General features: G+C 41.7%; 1 protein-coding gene across 2 annotated transcripts in view; it reads left to right on the forward strand.

The window, feature by feature from the left end:
- Positions 1 to 497: 497 nt before the first annotated feature.
- Positions 498 to 12,084, forward strand: part of rims3 (regulating synaptic membrane exocytosis 3) — a 41,993-nt gene continuing 30,406 nt past the window's right edge. Inside the window, exon 1 of one of the 2 annotated variants that reach the window (XM_084378884.1) lies at positions 498 to 696. The gene's annotated coding sequence lies outside the window, so the exon portion shown is untranslated. The remainder of the gene's footprint in view (positions 697 to 12,084) is intronic. The other variant, XM_084378885.1, reaches the window with a different exon arrangement.

Consider the following 12,084-nt stretch of genomic DNA (forward strand, 5'->3'; position numbering starts at 1 on the left):
TTAATTGCTTTTTAAAAAACATATTCTTGAAGTGGTCTTTTCCCCAAAGCAACTAGCGGTGAAGTTTCAGATTTTCAACCAGTTGAAGACCATTCGCCACACCAACACACCAACACCTCTTCTACGCTTGTGGGAAAATCTACCCCTGTAAAGTGGCCGCTAAAAATGCGACTACTGTAGAAACATGGCGGACTCCGCCGTGACCCGCTTCGTCTAGATGGCTCACTCTGAGGTTACGTAAAAGCATTTTCAGGCAATTTAACACAAATGAAAACATAATTATGAATAATATATTTCTGTCAGGTCCCCCCAAATCCTCCACACTGGACCTTTAACCCGAGGACGTCTCATACAGGACTGATGTACAGTGTTTATCCTCCACATGGCCACACGTGGTCGCTGTTGGCCACGCCGCTGAGAGCAACCAGGCCTAATCTCCCCTCTCCTCCCCTCTCCTCCCCTCCTCTCCTCCCCTCCTCTCCCCTCCACAGCAGCGCGCCTCTCACCGCGCCTTGGATGCCGTGTGATCAGCAGCACAGAGCGGAGAAGAGAGCGTCCTGCACACCGCCGTCTGCACACCAGCACCGCAAAAATACAACCCAAAACGATGACATTCTTACAGATACGACAGAAGCAAACCATCATTTGACAACTTCCGAGCCCGCACCTTGCCTTCGCCGCTCCTTGCTGTAAGTGGTAAGTGCCTCTTGATTTGCCTTTTTTAAAATTTTTATTTATTTATTTATTTATTTAATTGCGGGGCTCAATTCCCGCACAGGGCAGCGATGATAGCGCCAACGGGCTGATGAGACTGAATAATGCAATTAATGGCAGAGAGGATGATCCAGCGCTGATCAGCTCAAACTGGGCGCTGTCAGCTGAATGTGTCTTTATTGTTATAATGTATAGGCCTGCTGTGGAGGTGCACTGGATGAGATGATGAACACTTGCTTCTCTTCTTTTTCTGCTCTCACCTTCGTTGCAATAGAAGCCCAGCAATGCCCAAGATGTGCTCACAGCTGACAGTTTCATGCCCTCTGCTACTTCAGCCAATCTCATTAACTGTCAGAAGGGATTAATATGATCATATGAGATGATATTGAGAAGATAATGCACATCAGGACTGTAGGGGAGTGATTGTAAGGTGACCTAAATACTCTTCTTTTATTTTTTTTTCAGCACCGATAACTCAAATGTATGAGGTGTTTGCGTGATTGTTGCTGAAGAACTGAGAAACTAATTTTGTATCCACTGAGCAGATGTCAGAGGTCGACTTTGCTGTGCCCTGACAGGGTTTCGTGGGGTCAAACGTGCACAGGAGCCTCAGGATAGGTCAGACGTGCACTGCTACCTCTTTTTTTCCGATTGTGTTTGTGAGCGCATTCAAGCGCCAGGAAGGGAGCGGGGAAGGGGGTGACGGGGAGAGAATAAGCATATTTTCAGATGCCCCGTCCTCTGCCAGCTCTCAGGTCAGGCCAAGTGCACGCTGAGGTGTGAGATTATATCAGATGGCCACACAGATCTGAGCTCAAACTGTGTTCCCCACCTGTGGATGGGGCAGAGACACGTGACGGGGCCCCAGAGTCTTTCTTTAAAATTTTTCAAAGAGCAGGCTGAAAGCTGTTTGATGTTTCTGACATGTGTAATTGTCAGAGTGTGAAGTGAGTACATTAACTGAAGGAGCGGGGCCCTCCTTGGCCGCTTTTAAAGGGAAAAGAATAATTATCCTCGCGCTTAACTCTTGAAATCCGCGCCTGACTCACACTTGATCCTCTGAGTAATCCATTGAGACAGAATTGAGACAGTAAAAGCTGGAAGGAGATTCAACTCACTCTGCTGTGGAAAGCCGTGTTTCTATAGCTCCATTTAACTCCAACATTTTAATCCAGAAAGATTTTTCCACAAATTCTGCATTCTTTATTAGTCCAAAAGCGAAGAGAAAAAGAGGCTGTCGTCCAATTTTCTGTCCTCAAACAGCTCACATGACTGTCTGTGAAGTATTCTATGATGTATTTGTGTCACATTTGGATGGGTGTGGCTGTCAAACAGATTTGAGACACACTCACAAATTCTGAGGGAACAAACCCTGTCTTTGTGAAATGTTCACCAAGGTGAAATATATTCAGAGCCTGAGCAATACTTGATTTTTGGTGGGAACTAAAAATTCCAATATTGATATATATCCACCTATATACACGCATTAAGTAAATGTAAATTAATGTGGTGTGTAAATGTGGTTATCGAACACCAGAGACAGGTTATTTTACAGCTCAACGATAAACTTTATTGTTTATTAAATAATACCAGTGCACTGAAAGAGGAAACTTCACTCTGACTTTAGTAATTATAGTAACATTTGTACCCAAGCATATTTTCTGCATTACAATGTCCAAAAGAAAACCTAATGCTGGCCCGTATTGGACAACATGATATACTATGTGTGCAGAGCTGCAACAATTAATCAATCATGTCGATTATTCAATTAATCGCCAACCATTTTGATAATCAATTACTGGTTTTCAGCGATTATCTAAAGAAAGAAAAAAGGCAGAATTCTCTGATTACAGCTTCTTAAAGGTGCAATATGTAAGAATTGGCATCCTCTCAAATTCATACAAATGGAGCGCAGCATGACATCAAGCAACCGCTAACTGCTGCTAGCTGTAGGTGCTGCTAGCTAGTTAGCTCAGTCAGTCATGCAGCGAGCAGTCAGGATTGGGAGCTTGAAGTGATAGGCTATTATAAAAAAAGGACAGGCCAGGGCTAGCGGCTAGCATGCTAACGTCAGTAGATGTCGCTGCAACACTACAGTGACGTCTTAGCTAAGATGTCAAAACTGTTTATTTTTTCACATTCTGTTGATATTGTTACTTTTTGAATGATTTAAACTCAATTTCTCACATATTGCACCGTTAAACGTGAATATATCCGCTGATCGCCATTTTTCACCATTTCCCCACATGTTATAGCCCAAACAACTGATCGATTAGTGGAGAAAATACTCGGCAGATTAACCAACAATGAACGTTATCGTTAGCTGCAGCCCTACGTGTGTGTGAGTGTCTATGAGTGTGTGTGTTTGAGTAGTAGAGAGAGTTGCATCAGATAGTGCGGGATAAACTGGCTATTCAAAAGGCCAGCCTGACTGTTATATCCACTGTATCATCCTCCATCAAAGAGTCTCTGCTCACACGCACGCACACACACTCACTCACACACACTTCTCAACATTTATAGCTAGAAAGGGCAAGGCAAAGTATAGTGCAGCACGCACAAACACAGAGACACACACACGCCCTGACACATCTGACCACACTTCAGATCTGTAGCTGGCAGCTGCTGGTCCTGCTCTTCTTTGAAATGAAAATAAAATGAAAACAACCAAGGGGCAGAGCAGACACTTATCATTGTAATGAGCAGGCTTCAGTGTGAGTGTGTTGTTGCATCTTATGTGGCCACACACTTGTAGACAACCCTCTGTAAGGCACAATCCCCTGGCCAACTGTTACGTATCATCAAAGAGGGCAGCTGTGATTGGCTGCCAATGAATGGTCGGTCAGTATCGCGCCTCACCTCCCGCTCCATTCTGGACTCGCTAATGAGGCACATATGAGGTTATTTTGCATACTCACACTCAACAGATATAGATGTGGGTTTTGACCTATATTTTTGAAGTCATAGTTTTCGTGAAAAAAAGTATGAACTAATCATGCAGTCGAATATCAATGTAGTTTTTCCAATCTATACTGGGACTCCGCAACAACAGACCTCAGAAAAAAATCAATTCCCCCGAACACCTGATACATGTTTGAGGCTGCTGCAATGGCAGAGGTGACCTCTATCGCATGCATGTGAGTTACTGGGTTACTAATATAACACCAGTCTAGGAGACAAAAGTCTTCTGTACTACCTCCTACAAAATAAATATACCAATATAAAAAAGGGGCAGTGTGTTTGAATTACCACATTTGTTTTGTTTTTTGAATTAATTATTTATTGACTTGTGCCATATTTATACAAAACACACAAAAAAACAACGTACCAGACAATGAGCTGTCCTGATGAATAAATAAAAAAAGTTCATGCACATTACTGTAAAACTAACATACAATCAAACATTAAAACTAGAATGGCACCCAATAGAGCGCATACCTCCGCCAAGTCACTAACTCACAGATACCAGCCACCTAAATACGGCTTATTTTTTACATCAACATTCATGCATTATTCAAAATTCCTGAATCCGTCCTTTTATCTGGATCTGCACCAAAAGTTAATGGGGTCTATTCTGGGCTGAGACCCATCCTCCACCAAAGTTTCGTGAAAATTTGTTTAGTAGTTTTTGTGTAATCTTGCCGACAAACCAACATGATAACAACCAGACGGGCAAAAACATAACCACCTTGGTGTAGGTAATTATGTAGGTCATAATCATTCATAACCAATGTAATCATACTGAATTTATGCAGATTAAAACAATACTAAGAAGACTTTTGACAGGGCTCCAGATGAACATTTTATACTGGTTGCACTGGTGCGCCTGACTTTTTCATTGAGGTGCACCCAATATACATTGAATTACTTAAGAACATTATGTACATTTAATTGCATTTAACAGATTTTTTAATAATCAAGACAAAAATATGAATTAAGTAAAACTTTTAAAGCCTTGAAATGTATCATATTAATGGAAACAGGACTAGATAACACCCGCTTGTAGAAAAAGACCACTATCAGCCTGACAGATCAGCCAAACACTCAAACCTTCAAGCAACCCTTAAAAATGAGGTCACATATAAAAGGAAGATGGGAGACAAATGGATTAAAAGCCTGTGATAGAAGTCTTAAAAACATAAGCGGGCTGAGAGATAAATATACAGCTCTTATCTTGTCCTCCCGCAGGACCTGACCACGTTCCAGTGCACACGTCCCTTCCAGAGGTTTAGCAGTAAATAAGACAGGGAGGCACGCTTTGGTTGACCCCAAAGGCCTGTTGTACCCCCCCACCTCAGCCCCACCACCCATGCTGTCTAAGCTGGGACTGTGTGATCCAGACTTGGTAAGCGGGAGTGAGATCCTGTGTGCTACTCTGCCCCGGGCTGGCTACCACAATCCCAGGTGGGACGGAGAGATGGGAGGGGGGCGGCTGAGGGGCAGCGAGAGAGATGTCACTGACCACATTAGTCACCAGAGAAAGCAGGCCATGAGTCAGGAAAGCTCCCGGTCTCATCCATCACGCCCCTCTTAACCCACTTTCCTTCCAGCCCAGCCACTAAGGCTCTTTATTTTTCTATTTTCTGTTAGCTGTCCGTCCCCCTGCTGCTGACGGAGGAACTTTGCTATCCGTCTTGTGACGGTGCATTGAGAGATGAGAGCAAGACGAGATTTAAGGTCAACCTTTTGAGTGCAACAAGGGAAACAGGCTTTCTTCTCCCAAACAACTTTTTTGCATTTTCAGGAAACCTAATTGAACAATTAAAGGCAATTTGTTCAGTCTGTGTCATTTTGACACCAGATTCCCCATAATGATGTGTAGAGAGACACCCTGTGAGCTGGTGTAACTGCTATGGGGTTGATAAGTGATGATATGAGAGAGGTCTCACTCCTCTAAAAGGCAGCTGGCTCCTGGACAAGGTATTTGATTCACCGCTGAGATGAAAACATTGTATTGCTAACTCAGCTGTGGAGGGATTAGCGGGGAATGTGGGGGAAGCAGGGGATGAGTGAGTGAACGATTGAAATGATACTTCACCATGATTTGATGATTATTGATGTGGCTTAATGCCAGAAGTATTTTCATGTAATTGCTAGTGTTATGAACCGGTAACCATCTACCTCCCAAATGTGTTTGTTTACTGCTTCATGAACTAGCACACAAGTGGGTAATCTGCATACGCTCAGTTCACTTATTGCTAATTATGTGCAGTATGGTGGTTTTACAGTACCACCATATAAAGTAGTTCGGATTAAATTGTTAGCTTGTTGTCTTATCATCCGACCACTCATGTTTTTACATCGTTGGAGAAATTTTGCTGTCTTCCATATTTTCATAACCAGCAGTAATGATATGTGAAACTATGAAAATATGACCCAAGTTGAAAAAAAAAAGCTAATTTGTCTAGCTTGATAACAAATGTTAGCTCGTTAAAATATTTATTCATGTCAATTAACACCAAGCTGATGTAAAGTGAGCATGTTAACTGCAGACAAATGTGTATATTAGCATAAGGTGAACAAATAAGCCTGCTAATTTTACATTTAAGCCACACGCCATTCTATAAAAAGTCTAGCAAGCGAATATTAGCATTGTAAAATATTTTAATTGAGAAAAGATGTTCTTAAAAAGTTGACCAGCAATAACATAACAATAGTTTACTGGCACATTACCGTAAGGACATCATGTTATAGAACTAGCATGCTAACGTGTTAGCCAAGGTTTTTGCGCTCCATCTTTGCTGAGTGGATACAGCTAAACACAACGAGTAGTTGTTATAAAGTTCTCTTGGAAATACTGTTTGGTGTTTACAAAGAAAAAAGGTGAATTTTGTTTTTCTTGTCCTATAATCAGTTCTTTTTTAATGACATATGGGCTTCAAAAAAGAAATTAAAAAAATACAGATCATGCTTTTCTGAAAATAGAGTTGTCATGTGCTGAATGCTTAGAAAACATGATGGCTTATCCATCTGTGTGCGTGCTGTTATCACCGGTCACAGATGTGTGCTGTTTGCTTTGATTCAACGTTCCATAAAAAATGTTAGACAACGTCAGACAGGCTAGTTTTACCCCTTAATTGTTGCTCTGATAGACAAAATGTAAACCTTTGCTCCCCTGCCACGGCTGATTCAACATGATTCAGCCAATCTGCGCGAAAACATGGTGTGACGGATCGAATTTATGTCTGCTGTCACAAGGTGATGCAGAGCGAGTGACTCAATGACTCACCTCATTAAAGATTTTATTGGATAAAAATTTGATTGGGCCAATGGGAGAGGCGAGGCGTAAGCGCTTCATGAGCTCCTTTTTCTGTTCATTTCATGGCTGTTAGTATTCAATTGACGTGTGTGTGTGTGTGTGTGTGCACCAGGCATATTATTGCTTTGCAAAGTGTGAAATGGGAAATTTGTGAATATTTAATGGTGCTGTGACTGTATCTGGACAATTTGTTTCTGATACACTGTAGTCTCTCGGTCAATGTGCTACTGAAGAAATCAAATCTGTGTCAGAGCTGAGTGTTTTACAGAAGACTTGGATGTTACTTCAGGTCCGCCAGCCAAGACCCATCAGTGTCAGTGCCCCTCGTCATTGGGCTCTTTCTTCTGCCACACTCTGGCACGCACAATCAGTGGAGCATATGTGTGTGTGCACTATGCTGGGTTTCTCTGTGTGTGATTTTGTGTGTGATCCATTTGGCTCACAGTCGTCCCACAAGCCTGGCACTCCTACTCTGTGTGTGTGTGTCTGTGTGTATCTGTGTGTGTGTATGAATGGCTGCAAAACCAACCTTCTGTTTTCTCGCCTTAAGAGACCCCTTGTGATCAGAGAGATACATCAGCCGCACACACACCACACACACAAACACGACGCCGGGCCAAACACAATGGCAGCAGGCGCCAGGCCGACACACACCGTATCATAACCTGGGAAGTTTCCATGGTTGCCTCAACAGGAAGTGAATTACAGCTCCTGCCTGTCCTTCTGCACTACCGGTGTGAGTGTTCGTCGAGTATTTCTTTTAATTCTTGATGTTTTTCACTCAAGTGTATGTACACAACACGTGTAGATGACCGTCAGCTCAGGGAAGCAGAGCATTGTGCTGCTAAACAGGACCGACAGCAAGATGTATTTTAGGTACGTAAATAAGGGACAAACTAAATAAAAATATATAAATGTACGCTTTATATTGAATACTGACTGACAGTCATCTACTGTAGGTAATACCTCATACAACCCCACATCAAAAGACCCCAACTATCGCTTTAATTAAAAATACTGTATCATGTTTTTATGTTTACATGTTTTAATTAAAGTGAGGCAAAGGCTCCTTGTGGTAAACACTGGCAGCTGGCATTCAAATAACCACACATGGCCACTTAAGAGTCAGTATAGCTCTCAGTAAATAGCATAAAGATGCTGATTTTTTAAATAATTTAAATGCCTGAGGACATTTGACTGCTTATTCATTACAGCACATTGCTGATATATATGTTTTTCTCCCATGTTAATTTAGCTGTGATTCAGCTCAGCTACTGTCCCACTTGGGAAAATTGAGTTGTAGCTGCCAAAAAAACACTTGGCAAAAACACATGAAAAGAGACTCGAACAGCAAACACAAGAAAACACTCAATTAGAGAAAGTAGCACGCAACAGTTCAAGCAAAAAGTAAGTAAGATAAGTGAAAACAACAAGTTAAATAAGACAATAACACAGATTTATTTTACTGTTTTTATTTGTTTTGTAGTTAGCTTGGCTTAATATGTTTTTTAGACACTTTGACCTGAAGTGTATCTTTACCATCTACTTTGCAGCTAAACTGAAGGCTAATTAACTGACCAGCATTAGCAGCGAGTGTGGTCTTCATACGAGAGAGCGACTTTAAAGAGACCATTAATGGATTACTCAGCCGTATCTAATTACAAGGTTGTGGCATTTGTGTTTATGGGAGAAACTGAAAGGAGAGATCATGTGTTAACTCTTGTTTTCTCTGCATCAACTTACACTGAAAGCAGACAGTCTTTTACATCCAGACAGTTTTTAAACCAGGGAAGACTCGATCTGGGAAATCTTGGTGTCTACCAACAAGGATCTGCGAAGTGTTTGAGAAATCGTCTAAAGCTCAGAACTTCACACGTTTTATTACATTTTGAGTCTGCGTAGTTTTAATGGTTACAAAACTGAACACCTGAGGTCTCAGGGTGTGGGGGAGGGGCTTTCAGCCGCCGGGGCTGGGTGGAGGGTGTCGATTTGCTGACGGGAGGAGAAATAAATGAGCTCTGAGATGAGAAGTTAAGAGAGCACAGAGACATATGGCAGGGGAGCTGTCTGGCCTCAACATGAAGATAGATGGGCTCCGGTTGTACCTTTAGGTCCAGCAGAAAACACTGCCGGGACATGTACATGGTGGCATCTTCAACTGCTGATATTAGAGATTGAAAGACTCCTCAAATCAGGTGCGTTTTTTTCTTTCGTTGAAATCATACATTATTTATGAACAGCATAAATATGACGTGCTGAAACTGTGTCTTTATTTCTTCTTGATATCACAAGGCTGCTTCTTGTCCCGCTTTAAATAAAATATTAATATTTTCTGTGGTTCACTTATATGCTACGGAGTTCACAAAATCAGAAACTCTTTAAAAACTGAGAAATGTTCTGCTTCGACGACAAAAGGACACAAAGTAACCACATGACAGCTTCGTAATAATGAGGCCGTTGCATTTGCAGTTGTATTTTACATATTTTTCTCAACTGACTCTGCTACCCCAAAAATAGATACCGCATAGATAAATTCAGAACTTTATACCCAAAAAGCTAAATAGGCTATTGTTGGAAAAACAGAGCTGCTTTCTCATTGTTTCAGAGCTTTTGCCTGTACCACACTGGTCTGTCTTATTGTAAGGCGAGAACCTCCAGAACAAGCAAGTAAGTCGACCATGAGTCAACATTTTGTCTACTGTAACAACATACATGATTTAAAAATTAAAAATGGCCATTACAAAAATATTGGTTATGAGTGTTTTGTGAATGATGGGTAACCAATTGTTTTTTTCTTAACATGTTTTGGGAAAAAACACTGCAAAGAGTCTTAAGGTTAAGAAAATTGCCAGCACCTTTAATGCTCAGGTTTAGAGCCAGGGTATTGGCTCTTGGTAAATGGGGGAATAAAAAACCTTTACTCATGCAGCTCCTCTAGACTTTACAAGTGTTATCAGCCCAAATGGATCAAGTTATGACGGTGAAGTGAGTCATTAGGCGGGGGGTTGGCACATTAAAAAAAATGTATTCACCGTTTTACAGCCGCTTCTTTCACAATGTAAGCTTATGGGAAGAAGTCTTTTGCGGCTGATGTGCATCACGTGCTGTTGTAATTGCACTGTTGTGCTATTCCTGGGGGCTTGGGCTGCATCGAGGCAAAACGACTCATGAAGCTTCGAATATGTGCAAGTAATTCTCATCGGAGCTTCGGTGCCCCCAAAATGGCTTACAGAACAGTATTCTCAAATGCGAAGCTAAGCTAACCTTGAGCTTATCTCACGGTATTGCTATGTATATTTCTCTAAATGTTGACTTATTCCTTTAACTGAATGAATCTCAGCATGTTAGTCTCACAAATAAGTTGTGAAACTTCCATACAGTATATACTTTATGATACCAACACAGTCACCAGTGTCACTTGTCAGTGTAAATGTACTCTGGGCAAACATATACAGGCCTACAGTACAATATATACAGTACTGAAGTTCACCCACACACACACACACACACACACACACACACACACACACACACACCATACACAGAGAGATAGAGAGACTGGAGATCTCATCATTAAGAGGAAAGGAGGAATGGATGCATGTCTCAGTCATTGTCACCATCAGTGTCATATTCCTCCTCCCTCTCTGGCTTTCACTCCATTATTTCCTCACAGATCAGGCCCCGGCTTCCCGCCGTGTTTTTCTCCTTGTCCATTCATTTTGAGGCGTCCTCTCCTCCCACGTTTCTCTCCCTGTCCTTCGTCTTCCCTCACTTCTTCTTCTTCTCTGTCTTCATGACTCTCTGAAAGAGACAGACTTATTCTGCTCATGGTCTCTCAGCATCCCTCCCCTATGCTCATTTTCTCCTGCTCCGCTCGCTGTGTGCTCAAAGTATACAGAAGCCCCCCAGAGAGTCGGAGAGAAGTGCGCATGGGCCGGAATAGAAAAGGAAGGAGGTGAAGGAGGGAGAAAAAGATGGGGGAAGGAAATAAGGCTTAAACGCACACCTGCATTTTAGATTTTAAGCCACTAACTCCCCTTACTCCCCCTTTCTTTACCCTTTTCCAGTCATAAGAAATGTCACTGCAGTAGATCTTCACAAAGCATGCGGTCTTCCACCTCCTCCTAGTGGGCTATTATTAGGAGTTTCATTACAAAATGCCAAAATTTGCCCTTTGCTACGTCAGTTCATTGTTCCCTAATAGCGCCCACTTTGGTTATTGTGGTTATACTAAATACCTCCCTGCAAAAAGTGCCTGTCAGCAGCATTTTTCAGGCTGTAAGCATCATGACTGTAGTGGTGTGACAAAGTGGGGCGATGATGATGATTTACAGAGACATCTGAAGCCCAGGACGTTTACATTGGAGTCCTCGATTCCAAGACGTAATAAGGGCAAATTCACTGTACTGTGTATGTATTATTTATGATTTCCAGTCATGGGAGTGAGAGTTTAAGTTGCATAAAGCATTTGTGCATCATTCCCTGCATGCGACCAGTCATGGAGAATGTAAAACTGATGACTTTTAGTCACGCTAGAAAACTTACCTTGGGTGGTCTCTTGCTTGGATCTGCCGCTTTGGTCCCTGGAGCATTTTATTCGTCCAACTATTGGATGGATCTGCATTCAATGTACAGATGCTGAAGACTGCTGTTTCTGGTGATCCTTTGAGTGAAACGTCTAAAAAATTCCCATAAATTTGGTACAAACATTTATGTTCCTCTTATAATATCTTTATGGATCCCATAACTTTCCTTATGGTGCTATCATCGGGTCAACGATGGAATTTTCCAATACTTTGGTTAATGGTCACATACCTGCAGAACTAATGGGATTCACATCAGCCTCAGCCGTACTCATGCTAATGCTACCTAGCAAATATGACCATGCTTACACACATTATACCTGCCTAATAAAAGCATATGATGTGTTTGCCATTTTCATGCTCATGTTAGTAATAAGCTGAAAATACTTTTGAAGTTGTTGCAATTTCTTGTTGCATGTGATTCAAAACATGTATGTGCACTTTTATTCCTGTAACAATCATTTACATAATGCGCTAAGAAATTTTATTAAAATGTCTAATTGTGTGCACCTCAATGAAAAAGGCGCA

Source organism: Pagrus pagrus (assembly GCF_965226575.1).
Source record: "Pagrus pagrus genome assembly, chromosome: 17".
In the NCBI taxonomy this organism is placed as follows: Eukaryota; Metazoa; Chordata; class Actinopteri; order Spariformes; family Sparidae; genus Pagrus; species Pagrus pagrus.